Here is a 21,655-nt window from a genome sequence, read left to right as displayed (position 1 = left end):
GTTTCGTCCAGGTTGTCATCTCCATTACCATATTTGGCAACCCCTTAGTGCATTTGGGTGCACCAAAATAGTTTATTATAACTACTTCCAACATGCAAACCTTGGAAATATATCCATTTCCTTATCTTGAGAACCAGGAAGGTATGTAACCTCTCCTACCATGCTTAACTCATCATCAGATTGCATTTGTTGAACAACATGTTCCACCATATTGTCTGACATGTGATCAACATACATGAGAGCTCTCCCAAGATTCTCATTGTATTTCACAATGACTTCCTCCAACGGATAAACATCCTCTTCAACCGTCTCAGTTTCTCTTAGCAGCATACTATCAATGGCTATCCTCATCTGATATAAGTATTTCAGCATAATATCCTCACAATGGAGAGACACGTCACATAAGACAATGTCCTTAGTACCATCTTTATTGGCTGGTTCAAACCCATCATGAACTTTATTATTCATAGGGATAAAATCTTCATTAGTACCAGCACAATCATTAACAACATCATCAATATTGTCATTCCCATGATCCTTTTCTTGAGTAACCTTGTCATATGACTTAGTCAAATTTCCCATGATCCTCTTCATTATGTTGGCAAAAGGGAAGTCTTCAAATTCCATATTCATGTTCCTATTGATAGAGGCACTTTCCACACCCATCTGATGAAGTTTGAATTTCATAATACATGACAGTCTTGGTATCAATTTGATGGCTCCAAGATGGTCATAATTTTCAGCATCAGAAAGACTTCCATCTTCTTCAGCATATATCATAGTGTTTCCTAGAAATAAATTAATAAATTGCTCCATATCAAGATCAATGGGATCAAAATATTCATCATTATGGGGAGTCATATCATTTATAGATTGTGTTCCCTTATGTAGCTGTGAATTCATTATCATCAAGCTATGGATAAGCTAGACATCAAATGAACAAGAGTCACCATCGCATTTTTATTATTTCCAAGGAAAAGGGGAAGAGGACGAACAAAACCCAAAAACAAGAAGTTTCCAAATCAAAACTAATAAAATTCCAGAGATTATAGGTAAGGGGGTTGGTTACACAGAGGGAAGGTGTTAGCACCCAAAGAGTCCTAGGTACTCCTAGGGAGCCCTTTTTTATGTGCATAAGTGTTTTTGTATAAATGATGTTTGCAAACAAATAAAATGGGTGGATGAGAAAAGAATTCATTAATTATATTTTTGTGTTTGACAAGACCTTCGGACTTGTGCCTACGTACCAACATAAAAATAAGGGATCAAAACCCCGTAGTTCATGGTATCAATTTCAAAGTGAGTGCATTGCTTTTAACAAAATTTTAAGTTTGAAAGACACAAAGGGCTAAAAAAAAGTTTGAAAGAGTGAGTTCTTTTTGGCTTTTGAAATTTTAAGTCAAGTATAGTTAAGTTTATTTATAAGTTTGATTAAGAAAAAGAGTTTGAAAAATGCAATGGCATAAGGCCAAAGTTTCTAGTTTGCAAAAGTGGTCAACGTTTAAAAATCAACAAAACACAAGCAAAGAAGATTTTTGAAAGAAGGGATAGATTTTGAAATTAAAGAAGTGGGGAGGAGATGAAGAGGCTAATCCTAAGCACAAAATTCAAAGTTAAGAGTTGAAAAGATCTTACCAATGGGCTGCACTCCAATAGACTAGAACGTCATATAGAAACCCACAATTCCCTTGGACTTTAGAATCACGCAACAAACAATGCATAAAATATCAGCTTGAAGAGCAAGGCATCAAATAAAGATATCCACATCCAAGCTTAGCAACTCCATGATCTTCTTCAAATTTTCCCATGTAGCAGATGAATTCCATAATGCATAAATCACAGGTTCAAAATAACAGCTTCACAATGATCTTGTTGTAGATGAACTCAAATGGATCTTCAATGATGTATCAGATGAAGTTTCAAATTGCAAGCACTTGGTTTCATGAAAGTTGGCATTGGTCAAGTTCTTTGCATATGGAATGTTGCCTAAACTCTAAGTCCAATTGTCTCAGATCAAACCAATAGTCAACACAAGATATTTTTTAGGGTTTTTGTTCTTATTATGTACATTAATGGTCAAAGACCACACAAACAAACACAATATACACAAACAAAATATATCACAAAATATGGTCCAAGTGGACAAAGTGAAAATGACATTAACATGAACAAATGAGAATGGTATGAATAATGGCAAATGAATAAAGTTCAAAAATTAAAGTGCATTGAAAGTAAATGGCTTGAAATTAAATGTTAGTTGTTAATGAGTTAGAAGTTAGTATTGCCTTTTCTTTTGCTCTTTTGTTTAAGTCATTCTTTGGAAAACACTCAACCCACTTATCACAATCATGGATCCTTGAACTAAGACATCTTCCAAAGGAAGGAAAAAAGCCAAGTTTCCACACAATACCATGAAAGAGGGGAGACTTACAATCTCACTAACTAGAATGTTATGCCTTTTGTGTCAAAATTTAGCGCTATGTTAAGCAATCATAATTGGACTTATGTAGAAGTCACAACTATTTGAGGTCGGGCAATAGAATTTTGGTGTTAATGCATGTTAGAGACATAGTATGATGAACTATGCTCATGAAACCTACCACACACAAAAAGAATATGCAAAGTGGGGAACCTAATCTCGTCCATACTTATGTTGATTTTGCAATCAACTAGCCTTAGGATGTTGAGATATCATAGGTCCATGACATGAATGCATAAATAAGGGGAATGAGATGAAGAGGGAGGTGAAATGGATCAAACTCAAATTGGACAAAGGAGGACTTTTACCAAGTTAAGATGATTCATTCATTTTGAGAGATGGAATGTACATCCCATCAATCCCCTAAATCCAATGATCTTAAACTAACAAAGTCAAATCAACCTTAACCAAGCCCCAACAACACAAGTTAAACTCACAAAGTCAATTAAAATGGCTCTACACAATTAATTTGGCATTTAAACAATTAAAAATATTAAAAAATAATGCATTAAATTAAATATGGTTGGTAAATTTCCTAAAACCTCGTCAAAACACCAAAGAAATGGCCATGAGATTTATCATAGGTCAAACAAGGTCAAAGGACCTTAGAGAAAAAATTTCAGAATTTTTGGAATCTTAAAAGGATTTTTAAACAATTAAAAAAACCACAAAATCAATTAAATCATGAAAAATACTAATAATGATCCAAAAAATAATTTTAATTCCGAAAATGAAAGAGGATTTTATTTAAATTTTTTTGGTGAAACTCTCATATTTTTTGGATCAATATTAAAATTAATATGAATTAATAAAAATCAAAGGAATAAAAATAAAAATCAGATAATCAAAAAAACGTGGACCACTTGATCTCCCTCATTAATTGAGGTGGCAGATCAAATGGTGGAGAGCGCGCGTTCCATGACGCGCTTGAGTCAACTGATCACATGCTGGGTAATCACAATGTACGCTCCTGATTAAAATATTTTAAACTCATCTAATGGATTTGAACACTTCCAGCGCATCGCCGGAGCCAAAGGCCGATTATCTTCTCTGATGACCTTGGTCGAACAGGTTCAATCATCACCACATCATAAATGAAAAAAGAGGACATGATCTTAAAGAAAAAATGGTGTAGATCATGAATATCACCTCAATTTTAACTAACTCCAAATATATAGAGATATACATGGAGTTCAATTTTGAGGTGTGTCAACTGAGTTTCTTCGATTTGACCTCAAAGAAACTCAATCTTATTGCCTACATTGGTAGGACTTCAGGTAACCAAGGATCCAAGAGAATTGATGAGAATTTAGAGAGAATCGAAGAGAAGAAAAATCTGGAAAAATACCTTCAATGTTGTTTAGAATTGGATCTCTCTTGCTTAAATTCGTGCTTGATCTTGCTTATGGAGCTTGTGGAAGTAGGTTAAGAGTAATGCAAAGCTTTGGATCCTGGAGTTTTTGAATCTCCAAACAGTGAGATTCAAACTCAAATTTCAATTAAAAATTCTCAAGTTTTCCTTTGAATTGAGAGGGTTTGAAAGGTTGGGGGCAAAGCTGGCGCGCAAGGTCCTTTGAACTGAGGCATTGGACCTCTATTTATAGCAATGGGAAATGTTATTTGCACACTTAGAAAATTCTCCAAAAATGGAAATACAATGCACATGCTTGCATGGGCGTGTACAGGCCCATGAAGAAATCCAATTAGATCCATAATCAACCGAAATGAGGTCTGCATGAAGCTTGGATGGCAAGACAAAGTTATTTGAACATTTGAAGCATGAATCTTGCCAACTGATACATGCATGTTTAAGCCATGCGCAGACCTATCAAACTTTTTCCAAAATGAGTGAATTAGGACTCTTTGGAAAGCTTAGATTAAGAGGAACAACTCTTAAATTGAACACTTTTACATTTGGAACTTTTACCATGGTGAATTTTGAGGTGGAAGTTTGGAAATTTCAACATATCAAAATATTTTCTAAGTGTCAAGCCACATGTTCAATTATTCCACCTTGCTTAACTTTTTATGTGAGCTCCAACTGAGAAATGTGTCCTCATCAAAATTGTAGCTCTTTCAAAAACCTTAAAAATGGTCACCAATTTGACATCATTTGGATTTAGGATGAGTGAGTTACGCATTTTTGAAGTTGAGGAAAATCACTTGTTCAATGGTATTGGTCCAAAATGACCTATAATGTATCCTCATATGACATGCTCATAAAAGTTGATTTAGATCTTCCTCCAAACATAAAAGTTTAATTAGAAACCTTGAATTTGATTATGAAACTTGAGCAAGTTATGGCCTTGGGAAGTTGACTTTCAAATTAGGGTTTAGACAAAATGACCTATAATGTTTCAACATAGAAAATGACTTTAGCTCTATACCTCAACATGAAAGTTGTTTGTAATGACATTTATAGTAACTTTTTTCTTTGAATCATTTTCATATGATGAAAATTGTAGGAGATGGGGTCTAGGGGGACCAAGTTTTGATCAGATGAATTCATCTGGCCAACCACCATCAACCAACATTCAATTCTCTTAACTTTTTAGGCTCATGGGAGATCATATATGCATAAGATTATTTAATTTGAAGTGTCCCTTGAGAAATTTGATCAATTGGTGAGGAAGCTTGTTGAAGAAGTTACTCAAGATACCCAGATGAACTAGGGTTTCCAAGGCAAACCAACTCCAAACTCTTGAAGAATGCTTGACCAAAATAACATGTAGAGATCATTGGGACTCATATGTGATGCTTAAAGTCTTTGTGGATCATTCCTTCGCTGAGCTCTTGGCAATGAGGGTCTTAAACCTTGGAATCCATAAGATAAATGGTATTTGTAACCCAAGAGTAAAGGTGGAACGAATTAAATGTGGAGGGACAAAGACATACCCCTTGTATTGTCATGAACAAAAGAATGAATTAGGTGTTTGGCATCAAGGCAAACAACTCTTGGCACAAATGTGGATAAATGTCCTAAAAGGGTGTATAGGGAATTCCAAAGAAAAAGATGTTTGGTGTCAAAGAAATAGTATGTCACTGAGGTGACTCGCAATGCTTGAAAGTAGATGATGGTTTATGAAAGATATGAATGGTTCCCTAAGGCGGAAGAAGGAATAATTAGAAGTATGCTCGATAAGAATTCTCATCCTCGTTCCTACGTACTCTCACTGTGCAATGAGAAAATCAGAGCATTCGTAGTTCGTGGAACTACGAAAACAAAGGAGAGATAAGGAAGTGTTTCTCTAAGCAACTAGGACTAACAAGACAAACAACTTCAAGGATATGATTATAGTGATGCAAAAGTATAACTTGTACCAACATACTGGTAACATGGGGACCCATAAAGGAAAACTGGCTTTGAACCCAAGAGTAAAAAGGTACAGACTAAGATGTGGAGGAATAGAGGCACACCCACTGTATTGTCTTGCCAAAAATAATGAATTAAGTGTTTGGGTATAAGCCAAACAAATATTGGTTCACAAGATATATAAAGGTCCTAAAAGGATGGGTATGAGACCCACAAGAAAATGTTGTTCGGATATAAGGAAGAATATATCACTTGATAGGGAACAAACAATTTGAGATCAAAGAAGAACGGTATCTTGGATCCATGAAGGACTGAGTCTTGAGACAAAGAGTAAAAGAGGTATAAACTAAGACATGGAGGAACAAGGGCATACCCACTCTTTTCATAACCAGAAACAAAGAGACTTAAGTGTTTGGGTACAAACCAAATATCTCTTGGGTCACAAAGAAGCATTGATTATGGAGTCTAAGGAGAAATATATTTAATATCAAAAAATGGTATTGATTGAATGAATGAAGAATGACTGATTAATAAATAAGGTAGCTCGTGAAGAATCTGGGTTCTCTTGCCTACGTATTCTCACCGTGCAATGAGAAAGTCAGAGCTTTCGTAGTTCAGTCCACTAGGGCTGACAGGAAGATGATTGAGGCAAAAGAAATGATTAATTAATAATAGAATATGAAGAATGCTTGACAATTCGTTGATAAGAATCACACTAAAGTCTATGAATAAGGGCTCATTGTTGCTCCTTGAGTTGATGTTGCTTCGTATGAAGAAGACTTGGTAGTTTACTCGATTCATATTGCGCTAAAGTATATGAATAAGGGAAAATACTTTGAATAGTTAGGGGCTACGCCACGTACGTAAAGTCACTCTAGACAGGGGTAGGAGAAACTCCGTCTCATCATTCCTTATTACTTAAGACTCGTGTCATACAATTTGAATTGTATTTACCAAGTGTTGACCTTTTATGTATCTTATATAATCTGATGCTCGATGTGATTGGGATATCTTGCATGAAAGACTGGTCTTGAAGCTTGGAGATCCACAGTGTTAGAATTAGTCCTATCAAGTGATCAAGTGACTTTTGATCACTTGAATGGACTGTGGGGTTATACATGATCAAAGGATTTAATTGATCAAAATTTGTTTTGATCAACTTGAATCGTAGGGTTTTAGTTGATTTGGAATCTATGATTAATCCTAATTTAAGGGTTAAAAATTATTAACAAGTTATTCCTAAGGGGAACATGCATATGTTAGTCAAAACTTGATTAAAACTATTTAAAATTCTAAGTCAAAATCTAGTCCTAAAGGAGCATGCATTTCTAAGACTGAAATACCCTAAGGGTAAAAAGGTCAAATCTCATGGATATTCAATTTAAGACATAAAAAAACCTAATACCTAATCAAGTTCTAAAATTACTATTCTAAACAATTTCCAAAACCTAATTATAGGGGTGGCAAAACGGGCTCGGCCCGCCGGGCATGCCCGTTTTGTGCGGGGCGGCTCAAAGATTTAGGCCCTCACCCTCAAATGTGTTCGTCCCGCCCCGCCCCGTTTTTTTCGCGGGCTTTTGCGGGCACGTGTATTTACATAAATTTTTACATTTTTAGGCTTAAATAGTGCAGTGCCCGCGGGCTTTCTCCGCCCCGCCCTCACTTTTTTGCGGGGCAGGTCTAAGTTTTAGGCCCACATCCTCAACTATGACCGCCCCGCCCCGCCCCGTTTTTTTGCGGGCTTTTGCGGGCGGACCTAAATGGGGCGGGCATGCCCGTTTGCCACCCCTACCTAATTATTTTTAGAAATCTAACTAGGTTCTAAAATCAACTAATATCCTAATTAAACCTAATTATCACCTAATAAAACTCAAAATTCCGAATTAATTCTTCCAAAAATAATTAATCCTAACAATCCCTAATATCTAAGTTAATTATAAAATTAACCTAAATCTCTAATCAAGAAAAATCTAATTAACCAAGTAACTTAATCAACCTTTAATCATCAAGATAATCAAAAAGACTAAAAAACAATGGGATCCGAAATGGGGGTTTTGATTCACAAAAAAGGTGTAGAAATTCCAATGGGAGCAAGGCCCAAGCATTGAGACCCAGATCGTACTCAGCTTGTTAAATCAGGGAGGTACGTGGTGAATAGAGGCGCAAAAGGCAAAAGATTGGGCTTAGGAAATCCACTGGTGCCCGATCCGGAGTTAGGAGTCAAGGAAACCCTCAAATTCTGCATTGAGCACGTGAGAAACAAACTCCACGTTTTCACATGGTCCCCGTGTTCTAAAACCTCACCACATACCCTTTCTTCCTCACCATGTCGGAGCTCATCACCGGCAGCGGTGGAGCTTCCAACATCAAAACCAGATACTTCAGTAAACTCCAAAATTCAATACGTACTCGAATCCAATCTCAAATTCAACTAAAACCTCTTAAATTTCCTATATCGTGTAGAAATAACTATGAACCCTAACTACGAGATCAAAAATTAAATGGTTGATTGGAGGAATCCAAGTCCTTGATGTCAAGGATTCGATTCTTCAGCCTCTACTCTACATAATGGTAACAAAGGTGGAGCCAAAAGGAGAAGAAACGTTACTTACCTACCGGAGAAGAAGGCGGAGATCGGAGCAACCGTCCTTGTTTGAACAAGTTTCCGGTACATACACTCTTTCTTGACACTTCTTTTTATTCTTCTGCATGTTTCCTTCTTCTTCCCTCTAAGCCTCAAACCTTCTCCTTCTTTTTCATGTGCGTTCATATTCTTCCTCTTCTCACATGTTCAATCAGTGAAGGAGATTGTGTAATCTGGTTGAGAGAGTTGAGACTGAGAGAGAACGAGAGCTTCAACTTATGACTGAAAATCCAACCTCTCTCCAATTCTAGAGTCATTAACCATTTATAGACGAGAGAGGGAGTTAACGGATCAAACTCTGTAACTCATCCAAGTGAAAAGTTTGTTAGAAGTTCTCAAACCGTTAGTCATTGAGAATCGTGATTTAGTTAGGACCGTTATTTTTCTATAAAACTCCAATTTGCAGTTAGTTAGAAATGTTTTCAAATGTTAGTTAGATTAGATGTTAGTTATGACTGGTTAATGCAACTAATTGATTAAATGGAATTATGGGGTATGGTTCCTTATGAATTGGAGACGACCTGCAATGCAGGTTTTGCTGCAAGCTGCAGGTTATCAATTGTTCGACGGCCGTGTTGCTCGGCCAAGGCAGGTAGCAGACTTTGTTGGAGTTTGCCTGAAAGCTGCAAGCTGCAGGATGGTTAGTGTAGGGTTTTACTGCAGCCTTGTTAATGCAGATTACAAGTGCAAGTCAAGGTGACGTGCCTCTTTCCTAATCCACTCTTTATTGACTGTTATGGGATAGTTTGTATTGAGCTGCTACAAGTACTTAGATTGATTAGATTTGTACAAAGGGTTGCAAAACCAGTTTTGGTGCAAGGCCTTTATGCTGATTTGTTGGGTCTCGTGTCATTGTGAAAGGAGATTTGTCATGTATATGTTACTGTTACTTATGTATGGATGCTTGAATGAATTGTTGCTAGATGCATATGCTGCTAGTGATGTGCATTGGTTCAGTTGCTATTTTGCATTGTTGAATTGTGATGATTTTATTGGATAATTGTTGGTTGGGTTACATGGTAATGGGCTAGGTGTGACTGTTAATGATATGAACCTGATTGTTAAACGAACTTGGAATGGTACGCTATGGTGCTTTGTATTAGATCTGACTTAGGGCTGCATTGCTTGAAATGTGTGGTTAGTGCAATTGGTTCATATTGGCATGGTATGAAGTATGTCATGTTTTGCACTTAATGCTTGGTATTAAATGTTAGATGATGTGTGATGTGTATGCCCAGAATCATGAATGCAATTCCTATTTATTTATTTATTGGATGCTAAAAGATATGTTGTGAATGCAGGTTGGCATAGAATGGTCATTGGTAGCAAGGTAGACAAAATTAAAAACTCAATCTTGGGTAGTCAATCACAAAATCAAGAAGGAAATGAAGGCTTTAGTGATACCAAGATATTATGCAGTATTTGAAGGCCTTGGATGGATACTTGCAATTGAAGGAAGGTTCAATTATGGTTAGGACTTAGAGGATTAGGAAGTTGAATTTGGTCAAAGTTGACCAAAAAGTCAATTGTTGACCAAAGTGAGCCTTTGGTCAAAGTTGTGTTTTTTTTGTAATTTTTTTGTATGGGTGATGTAAATGATATTTATGGATGTAATGAGACTTTGTGAATGCAACTAGTTCTTTGGATTTAATGAAATAAATTTCTCTTTTCAAGTTGTTTTGTTCTTCTCCAAAAACATATTTAAGACATAGCTTTGAGTCATGCATTATGGAGATGAATGAATGGACTAGGAATGTACCATGCATCAAAAATCAATGGATTAGAAATGTCTTATGAAACATGAGCCAATAAAGGCATTGTAATAAATGAATCAATGAAAGCCATGAACTTGCACCATGAAACAATATGAAACATGGAGACGTGGATTAGGAATGCACCATGAATAACATGAATGGAATAAAGTCTAAGACCAAATGGATCATCAAACAAAAATCCATGTGACAAGCCATAATCAAGATATGATTAATAGAAATAACATGAATCAAACCACAAGGACCAAATAGTACCCTTCCAAGAACTAGGGTTTCATGGCACACACCCTGTGATCTAGGTCTCCTAACCAAATATGAGGCTTCACAGACAAACTCCTAACCCATGGGCCCATGATTAGGGTTTAGATAATCCAACTAATGCTCAAGAGCCATTCACAAGATCCTAAAGTAACATAGTTAAGACTTAGGATTTCATATTCCCCATGAACAGATGAGTAGCCAAGCCATACCTTTGAGGTTTGATCCATACACAAACCTTAACTTTGCAAGCCAAAAGATTTGAATCTATAGTGATCAATTGATGGATGAATGATTCGTGCACATGAATGAAACATGTATACAAATGTCTCGCAAGTCAAGAGTTGAATGAAAAGATGAAAAGGGAAAGGTAAATTTTGGGATACAACAGCTGCCCTTATTTAATCTTCTTGAACTTGAATACAAGAATTGCAGGCTTTTATCATCATTTCTTTTTAGACATAATATTTTTTACCATGTCTGCATTCACTGGCGACGATAAATCTTCCCCATCCATTGTTGTGAGGATTAGGGCTCGACCCGAGAAAGCCTTCTTGATGATAAAAGGTCCTTCATAGTTGGGAGTCTATTCGCCCCGGGGATCTGAGTGAATAGCAGAATACCTTTTGAGTATGAGTTCTCATGAGTGATACTTACGAGGAAGAACTTTCTTATCAAAATATCGTTTGAGGCGTCTTTGGTACAACTGGCCATGGCAAACAACCGTCAAACGCTTTTCTTCAATCAGATTCAACTGGTCATACCGAGATTGAACCCATTCAACTTCATCAAGGTCGGCCTCCATGATAACCCTGAGTGAAGGAATCTCAACTTCAATTGGTAGAACAACCTCCATCCCATATACTAATGAGTATGAAATTGCCTCATTGGATGTACGAACTGAGATCCTGTAATTGTGCAAAGCAAAAGATAGTATTTCATGGCAATCCTTATACGTCTTTACCATTTTTTGGACAATTCTCTTGATATTTTTATTAGCTGCTTCTACGGCACCATTCATCTTGGATCGGTATGGTGAAGAGTTGTGGTGCTCGATCTTAAATTCTTCGCGCAACTCCTTCATCATCTTGTTGTTGAGATTACTTACATTGTCAATGATGATCTTGCTAGGGATTCCATAGCGAAAAATCATCTCTTTCTTGATAAAACGATTAACCACATGTCGAGTGACATTGGCATATGAAGCAGCTTCGATCCGCTTCTTGAAGTAACCAATAGCAACTAAGATGAATCGATGACCATTGAAAGCTTTAGGCTCTATCATCCCAATCATATCAATACCCCACATAGAAAAGGGCCTTGGAGACGTCAGAACGTTTAATGGAGTCGGTGGCACAAAGATCTTATCACCATATATTTGACACTTGTGGCATCTTTTAACAAATTTGTAACAGTCAACCTCCATTATTGTCCAGTAATACCCAACCCAGAGTATCTTCTTGGTAATATCATGACCTTTCACATGTACACCATCACAACCTTCATGTATAGATTTTATGATCATGCTTGCTTCGTGTCTATCCACGCATCTGAGCAACACATAATCATAATTCCTCTTGTATAACACATCACCGTTTATGTAAAACTTGGCAGAGAGTCTTCTCAAGGCCTTCTTATCAGTAATAGATATACCCTCGAGATATTGTTGTTTCTCCATAAATGTCTTTATGTCATAGAACCAAGGCTTATCATCAGAATCTTCCTCGATTGCTAAACAATGTGTTGGTTCATCTAAGTGGTCAATATGGACAGTTGGTGCTCCATTCTTCCATTTGTCTTTAAACATAGATGCCAACATGGCTAGAGCATATGCTAACTGATTTTCTTCCCTGGCAATATGATGAAAAGAGATTTCATTAAAATATGGTATCAATTTTCTGATATGCTTCTGTAAGACCCCAATTTTGACCATAAGATCCCTCATGCTATCTCATCATTTGCATTGGCTTTGGGGTCACACATTGGCATCATCCTTACCCCTCATTCATTGGGTTTGCATTGGGATAGATCACCAAGCACACTTGATTGTATCATACTTTATTTTTATTTGTTTACTAACCAAAATACCAAAAATATGTCTATGGCTTTGGTTCTATTGTAGGTAGTGTATGCATCCACCTGTGTCCTATCAAGCTCACAACTAGGGTTTAAGACCTTCATAACAAGAAATCAATCAAGTAGTGGTTCACTATTGGTTCTAGATATTATATATGGATCCCCATGTTCTTTATTTGTCATTTTGATCAAGATTTCATCAAGAGTTTGAAGCTAGTTTTCCTTGGAAGCCCCAGTTCATCTAGGTATCTTATGTGACTTACTCCGCAAGTTTCTTTAACATTTGGTAAAATATATCAAGGTATACTTCCTTATACATCATCTTATGCATATATTATCCTCCGTTTTCTCTAAAAATCAATAGAATTTCAAGTTTGCAAGTTGGTTCAAGGAGGTTGACCAAAGAAAGTCAACTGGACAAAATTGGGGTTCCCTAGACCCTATCTTCTAAAATTTTTGTCATATGAAAATGATTTCAAGAGAAAGTTTACTCTTTATGACATTCAAAACAACTTTCATGTTGGCATGAAGAGCTAGTTTTTTCTTGGAAAGTAATTTTTTATGGTGAAATATTATAGGTCATTTTGGTCGTGCCCTAGTTAGGAGGTCAACTTCCAAGAACCATAATTTGCTCAATTGTTATGACATTAAAGCCATAGAAGTTTCATGATAAATTTAAATATGTATTATCCTAATTTGATTCTTTGATAAATTTCAAAATCAACTTGCAAGGGCATGTTCCAATAGGAAACATTATATGTCATTTTGGGCCATCATCATTGAACAAGCAATTTTCCTCAACTTCTAAAATGCATAACTCCCTAATTCCAAATCCAAATGATGTCAAATTCATAACCAAATTGAAGCTAAATGAAAGAGATACAACTTTGGTGAAGAAACCATTTTCATTTAGAGCTCATAGCAAAAGTTATTCAAGGTGGAAGAAGTGGTCATTTGACTTTGTACTTAGAAAATTTTCAACAATGTTTGATTTCTCCCACTTCCACCTCAAAATTTATCATGATCCAAGCTCCAAATGGAAACATGTTCAGAATCAAAGTTGTTCCCGTTGATGTCACCTTTCCAAAAAGTCCAAGATCACTTCATTTGAATAAGAATTGAGGGACTTGCACATCGTTCCTTTGTTCGGTTTGTTTTGGAAATTTTTGAACTCAAATGATCATTTCTTTTTGCATGCTTACATGTGATGATTTCAGTACCAAGTATGCATGAATTAGAAGTGGATTGAATCATTAGTTGGGCCTAATTCAATGGCCATGCACCCATGCACAACTTGCTATTTTTGGCCAAAATTCAAAAGGTGTGGAAATCAATTCATGAGCTTATAAATACAACTGCATTGCCTCAAGATCAACACACACATTGCCCAAGCCTTGCCAAGCCATGCGAGAACCCTACACCATAGAATACCTTGAGGATTTCATTGAAATCAAGTGCGAATTTCACCTTCTGTTTTGAGATTCAAACTCCAAGGATTCATTGCCATTTTCATCTCAATTGGTCACTACAAGCAAGAGGAGGAAGAACCAAGTGAATTCAGATCAAGATCAAGCCAAATCACTGCTACCCGAAGGTGAACTTTCTCAAACTTATCTTCTTTGATTCTCCCTCATTTCTTAACTATTTTGATTGATTATTATATGTCTGAAGTACTACCAATGTAGGGAACAATATTGAGTTGCTTTGAGGTCAAATCGAAGCAACTCAGATCTTGTACCTCAAAATTCAATTCCTCATATCTCTCAATATATTTGGAATTGGACAAAATGGAGGCCATATTTGAGCTCCTGAGCATTTTTCCTTTAAAATGATGTCCTTACTTTTCATTTTCTGATTGGTTGAGGGTGGACCAGTCCGGTGAGGTCCACCGGAGAAGATGACCGGAGCCCTAGCTCCGGTGGTGTGGTGGCAAAGTCCTATCCATCAGATCATCTCTCCACGTTCTAGTCTCATCTGTTGCTTTTAAATACCATCCCTATGCGTGTGTTGACTAAGGCGTTTGGTGGATAGCGCGCGTTGGGCATCAGATCTGCCACCTTAACTAATGAGGGAGATCTGATGACCCTTGTTTTTTTAATCTCTTTTAATTTTTGATTTTATATTTTTATTAGCTTATTTTGTTTAATTCATAATAATTTCATTTTTAATCCAAAAAATATGGGACTTTCACAAAAATATTTAAATATTTTCTCTTCCATATTTTGAATTAAAATTATTTTTTAGATTAGTTTTGATATTTTTCATGAATTAAATGATTTTGTACATATTTTTAATTATTTTAAAATACTTCTGAATTTCATAAAATCATGAATGTTTTTTGTCTAAGGTCCTTTGACCTTGTTTGACCTAGGATAAATCCCTTGGCTATTTATTTGGTGTTTTGAAGGGATTTGAGTTTTTGTCCATATTAAAATGCATTTTAATTCCCATTTAATTTGATTTTTAATTGATTAATTGTTTAAAAATTATGTTGAGCCATTTTTATGGTCTTATGATGTTTGACTTTCTGTTTGGGCCTTGATCATGACTGATTTGACTTTTATTTGATCAATACCATTGAATTTAGGGGATTAGTGAAATATACATTTCATCTCCCAAAATGAAGGATAATATTGATCAGATGAAATTCCTCTCAGGATCAATATGTGTTTCTATTTCCCCTTCCCTCTTCATCTTCATCCCTATTCTTTCCCAATCCTTCATTTGACCCATGATTTCTCTAATGTCTAAATGCTAGTTGGTTCATCAATGACCTTGTGTCAGATGAATCAACACAAGTCTGATTGAGATAGGTCTTCCTCCCTTTTTTATTGTATGGTATATTTTAGTAGTTTGGTTCTTTATACCAAATCTCTAACATACATTAACACCTATATTTTTATTGCCCGACCTCAGATAGTTGTGACTTCTACAGAAGTCCAATTATGATTGCTTGACATAGAGCTAAATTTGACCCTCAAGGCATAACATTCTAGTAAGTGAGATTGTAAGTCTCCCATTCTTCATGGTATTGTGTGGGAACTTGACCTTTTTTTTCCATTCATGGGAGCTAGTAACATACTTATTGATTTATCCAAGTTGGAGCCCTTCTCAAGGATGATGTCTTGGTTTAAGGATTCATACTTGTGAATGAATGATTGAGTGTTCTCCAAAGAATGGCTTAATCAATTAAAACTCATCACTAACATTTGACTAACCACTGACTCATTCTTATTAATGTTGCTTTACTTTCAAGTCATTTACTTTATGCACTTTAAATTTCAAGTACCTTTATCATTCATTGCCATTTACATTTCATGCAACTTGTTTATGTTTCAAGTCCTTTTCACTTTGCTCATTTGAGGCATATCTTGTGATTATATATAGTGTTTGTTTGTCTTTTGTTTGGTTTGTGGTCTTAGGACCCTAAAACACCTAATAACAATAAAAACCCTAAAAAACATCTGGTTGGACTGTTGGGATTTGATCTGAACCTTTGGACTTAGAACTAGGCAACATTCCCTGTGCTAAAGGACTTGGCCAATGCCAACATCTGAGACTGAGGTATCTTTGACCATGCCTTCATCTGATGCAAGACCTTGGATCTCTTTGATTTATCTGATACCTTGTATATGTGCTTAATTCTTATTTTGTTATTATTGTTTATGTCTGATGGTTTTTCTGAGTTGACCAAGGAGTATTTCATCTACTACATTGGAAGATATTGAAGACTGCTAGCTATTGAAATGCTTGCTTGTACATTATGGTTATCTTTATTTGATGCTTTGGTCTTCATTTGATTTGCTTGGATGTTGGTTATTGCTTGTTGATTTTCAAAGTCCAAAGGAAAATAGGTTTCTATAGGACATTCTTGTTTGTTTGATCGCATCCCATTTGTCAGATCTTTTCAACTCTTAACTTTTAATTTTTGCCTAGGATAGTCTCTTCATCTCCTCCCACTTCTTTAATTTCAAAAATCTCTCCCTCTCTTCAAAAACTTTCTTTGCTTGTGATTTCAAATTTATACATATTTTAATGATTAGAAACTTGGGCTTATGCCATTGAATTTTTCAAACTTTTTCTTAAATCAAACTTGTAAATAAACTTAACCATATTGACTTAAATTTCAAAAGACAAAAAGAACTAACAACCCCATTCAATTTTTGGCCTTTTGTGCCCTTTCACTTAAACTTTTGTTAAAAATCAATTCACCAACTTATTTGAAATTTTTACCATGAACTACGGGGTTTTGATCCCTCATTTTTAGATTGGTACGTAGGCATAAGACTGAAGGTCTTGTCAAACACAAAAATATAATCAATGGATTATTTTCTCATCCCTACACTCTATACTTTATCAAACATATTTTATACCCAAAAACATATTCACACAAAAAAAGGCTCCCTAGGAGTACCTATGATACTTTGGATGCTAATACCTTTCCTCTGTGTAACCAACCCTCTTACTTGTAATCTTTGGCATTTTATTATTTTTCATTCGAAAACTTCTTATCTTTGAGTTTTGTTCGTTCTTTTCCCTTTTCCTTTGGAAACAATAAAAGCACGGGGGTGACTCTTGTTTTACTGACGTCAAGCTTATCCATAGTTTGGTGGTCATGAATTTACCGCTACAGAAATTAAGTGGAGACTCTGCTGGGGAGTAGTCCTCAATGGGTTTAGCCAACTTTTTTATGTGTATATATGTATATTTGATGTTTGTTTGTATATATTGTTGTGTGATATATTATGTCTGTTGTGCTTGGTGATCTCTGTGTGGTGAGATAAGTTCTAACTCGAACTTGAGTGCAATTAGGATAGGAGGATAGTATAGTCATGTTCGACTCGTGTGGAGTAGTCTTTAACGAGTTGGCTTGAGACCCATCTACTTAGTGGAGACCTCTTTAGAGTTACTGATGTCACACAAGTAATCTGTGGATAAGCATTACTTTCTCTAATTTGGAGGTCCTAGAAGCTGAGGACCGCATAACATTTAACCCAACTTGGCCTATTTAGGACGTAGTGCGGTGACTGTTCAAGTGTAGACTTGATAACAGTTGTTACGCGATACTACACTCAGACGAGTTTCTCTTAAGAATACTATGGGTTGATGAGTTAGTCATCGTAACCTATAGTATCCGATAGATGGGATTAAGACTATGGGAACTTCTTAGAACATGATCTACATGTTTTTATCCTTAGTACACTCCTTTGGGATGATTCTTAACCCGACTCCATGCTCGTGACTCACAACAAACTCTTTGATTTTCGGATGATTCGATCAGTTATCATCAATATCAATGGAACTTGGGTGTTGATAAGGTGAAAGTAATAATCCACCAAAATGGATAATTGATCTTGATGATGACTTGATCTATCCCTTGACCTTTGTTTATGTTTGCCTTGTGTGTGATCTCTTGCGTGTGATTATTGCATTCATGTATATATGTGCATCATAACATTCATCACAGAAAATAAATTTCAAAGAAACTAAGGTCTTATTTGCAAATATTTTCAGACCATGGATTGTGGACGAAGGAACACTAAGAAGTACAATTTCAGATGTCCTAATTTGAAAGAGCTAAGGAAGTTGTCATCCTTTGTATTAGATCCCTTGTACTTCAAGCAGTGTTACGGGAAGCTCTTGTCTGTATTATCTACTGATGTGATTGAAGGAAGTCTGAGTGGTTTGGTTCAGTTATATGACCCTCTTTATCGGTGCTTCACTTCTCCCGACTATCAGCTTGTGCCCATGTTGGAGGAGTATGCTCATTTATTGGGTATGCCCGTATCTGACAAGGTACCTTTTAATGGATTGGAGGAGATTCCCATATCTCATGTCATAGCCGAAGCTCTTCATTTGAAGAAATCTGAGATTGATGCTCATCTGGGGAAGAAAGGAGGTATTCTTGGTTTGACTTCTGAGTTCTTCATTGGTAGAGCTACTGTTTTTTCTCAATCCGGTAGCATGGATGCTTTTGAAGCTATTTTTGTTCTGCTCATTTATGGTTTAGCTTTGTTCCCTAACATTGACGGTTTTGTTGATGTTAACGCCATTATAATCTTTTTGATTGGGAATCCTGTTCCGACTCTGTTGGGTGACATGTATTTCTCTTTGCATTTGAGGAATTCAAAAGGTGGTGGGACTATTGTATGTTGTGTTCCTCTTCTGTATAAGTGGTTTATTTCGCACTTGCCTCAGACGCCTGCTTTCTTGGAGAACAAACGATGTCTACGGTGGTCCCAGAGACTTACATCTCTCACTAATGATGATATTGTTTGGTATGACTCTGCATTGGGTGGCTTGGACATTATTGATAGTTGTGGTGACATCTCTAACGTGCCTCTCATTGGTACGCAAGGAGGAATCAACTACAACCCTGATTTGGCTCGTCGTCAACTTGGGTTCCCCTTGAGAGATAAACCTAATAACACTCAGTTAGAGGATCTATTCTATCAGGAGGGTAAAGATCCCTAACATTTTAAGAAAAGGATGATGCATGCTTGGCATAATGTGCATAGGAAAGTAAGATCCAAGCTTGGTCCATGCAACTTGTAGTGGTGTATTCGTCACTTTATGATTTATTGATTAAACCAAAAGCAAAGCATACAAAGATAGAGTCGCCACCGCACTTTTATTTATCCAAAGGAATGGCTAAAAAGCGAAAAAAAAGCCTAAGAAGTTTTACACATAGAAAACTAATGAAAAGATCAGAGAGTCTGGGTAAGGGGTAAATTACGCAATGGGAAGGTGTTAGGCCCCCAAAACGTCCTAGGTACTCCTAGGGAGCCCTTTTCACACTTGTTGTATAAAAAGTTTATTTATTTATGACATATTGTGCAAACATGATTGGGAAGATGAGAAAAGAATGTACACGTTATTATTTTTGTGTTTGAACGGATGAACCCGTTGCCTACGTACCTTCCATGAAAGGTAAGGATCAAAACGCCGTAGTTCGGCTAAAAGATTTCCAAAATATTAGTGAATTCATTTTTAAAACAAGAGCACTAAGGTTTTTCATTATCAACGGGAGAAAACTCAACCAAGACCAACAATCCACCATGCAAGGATAGCTTCAACATACTAGTGAGGGGTTAACCCTATAATAAGTATGGAAGACTTACAATCAACTCACTAAGGATGTGGTGAGATTTATATCAACCACTATGAGAATTGAAACCCATGGCTAATGTATGAAAAACATATCAACAATGGACAAAGCCACAAAACAATCGAATGAGTGAAGTTAATTGATTATGAGTATTCACAAAATATGGTCAAAGTATGATTAAAGTTCAATTCAGAAAGAAGTGTTATGAAAAGTGAAGTTTGAAAAGTCAAGGACTTAAGGTCCAGGTTTCTAATTTGAAAAGACATGAAAATGTTTGCACATTATGTATTTACAAGTTTTAAAAGTCAACAAGTGAAAAGGGGTTTTGAAACAGAAAGGGTGTGGATGAAGGAGTGTAAAACTTCCTAGAGGTTCACCTCTTGAGATCATATAGAAGATGATTCGAGTGTGTCCTTTGGAATGAGCAACAATGCAAGTAAGCAAAAAAAACAAGGTGATACCGGATGCCAATCAATGGGCTTACACCAATCTCACAAACGAAGGCGGATACCGGATACCAATCAATGGATTTACACCAATCTCCTAAAACAAAACAATGATACCGGATGCCAATAAATGGACTTATACCAATCTCACATACAAAGGCGGATACCGGATACCAATCAATGGATTTACACCAATCTCCTAAAACAAACAATGATACCAGATGCCAATAAATGGACTTATACCAGTCTCACAAACAAAGACGGATACCGGATACCAATCAATGGATTTACACCAATCTCCTAAAACAAACAATGATACCAGATGCCAATAAATGGACTTATACCAGTCTCACAAACAAAACAAAACATAGATATCAGATGCCAATCTATCTGGGCTTATACCAATCTCCAAAGGATGATCATAGGAATACAAATGCCAACAACATAGACTTACAATTGAATCCTCACATACAACAAACAAACAAAAGCAATAAGCAAAGAGGACATAAGTGGCCAATGAAATGGTCTTACACTCAATCCCTTCCACATCATAGGAACAAAGGCCAACAAATGGACTTACAGTTGATTCCTCAATGGACAAACAAAGATGTGTCACAAAGATATGAAATGATGATCATGCAATAATGAGCAATTAATGATGGTAAATGCACGAAGGCAAACAAGCAAACATGTAAAGATGAACCAATAAGCAATCAAAGATTCAGTTAGCACACACTATATACAAGCAATTAGGCTCAAACAAGTGTTAGACTTTAAAGTCAACTGGAATGGGGTAAGTGGTGCTCTTAACCTTAACATTGAGGGTTAAGGTGAAGCAGATGAAAAGGATATGAGGGGTGTGCCTCATGGCTCTTATCCCTGGTCAGGGAGAGCTTCAAATGATAGAAGGTGTGGGAGTTCAGAAAGTTGGAACTCTCTCCACAAGTGAATGACTCTATAGATCTTGGGTTAATATCCACAATGCATCAACATGTAATGTGAGCAAAGGGATGACACACAGAATAGTAGGAGATGCACTACACATCTCTTTTATCTACCAATTGCCTTATCAAAGGACTTTTCCTGCTTGGGGACAAAGATAAACAATCACAAACATTGCCTCTTAAGGAGGACTTCAGACAGGTGCCTGGCCAAATAACAGGCCAGGTCTTCCAGACTACATGAAGAAGAGAAATTATACCTAATTGGTTAAGCAACCAAGCAAAAGCAAGTTCAAAATGAACTTAAGCAACTAATGTACCTGAAAACAATCCAACTCAATCAGTACTCAATTCAAAAAGTCAAACAGATAATCCAACAGTCAACAGACAATATACAATCAAACAAGTAAGCCCACTATGTGCAAGGCACAAGCTCAACTCAAATGAGCTAAAAGCATCCTACAAGACAAGTCAAGGTTATTCAATATCAATCAAATAAACCAACTCAAGCAATGTGCATTAATCTCCTTATGGCCATGTACTTCTTAACCTGAAAACAAGCTCAAACATGAGAAGCAAACCACTAGGACAAGGCCTAGGGTCAAAGAAGGAGAAATA

The 21,655-nt window shown here is 36.3% G+C and overlaps 1 long non-coding RNA gene across 1 annotated transcript; it reads left to right on the top strand.

The window, feature by feature from the left end:
• The first annotated feature begins 7,949 nt into the window (after nucleotides 1-7,949).
• Nucleotides 7,950-10,109, top strand: LOC127129875 (uncharacterized). Its single transcript, XR_007806397.1, has 3 exons — nucleotides 7,950-8,460; nucleotides 8,969-9,132; nucleotides 9,738-10,109. It is a non-coding gene; the product is annotated as an uncharacterized LOC127129875 (long non-coding RNA).
• Nucleotides 10,110-21,655: the final 11,546 nt, after the last annotated feature.

Source organism: Lathyrus oleraceus, chromosome 1, assembly GCF_024323335.1.
Source record: "Lathyrus oleraceus cultivar Zhongwan6 chromosome 1, CAAS_Psat_ZW6_1.0, whole genome shotgun sequence".
Classification (NCBI taxonomy): Eukaryota; Viridiplantae; Streptophyta; class Magnoliopsida; order Fabales; family Fabaceae; genus Lathyrus; species Lathyrus oleraceus.
This window is presented reverse-complemented; position numbering and strand designations above follow the sequence as displayed.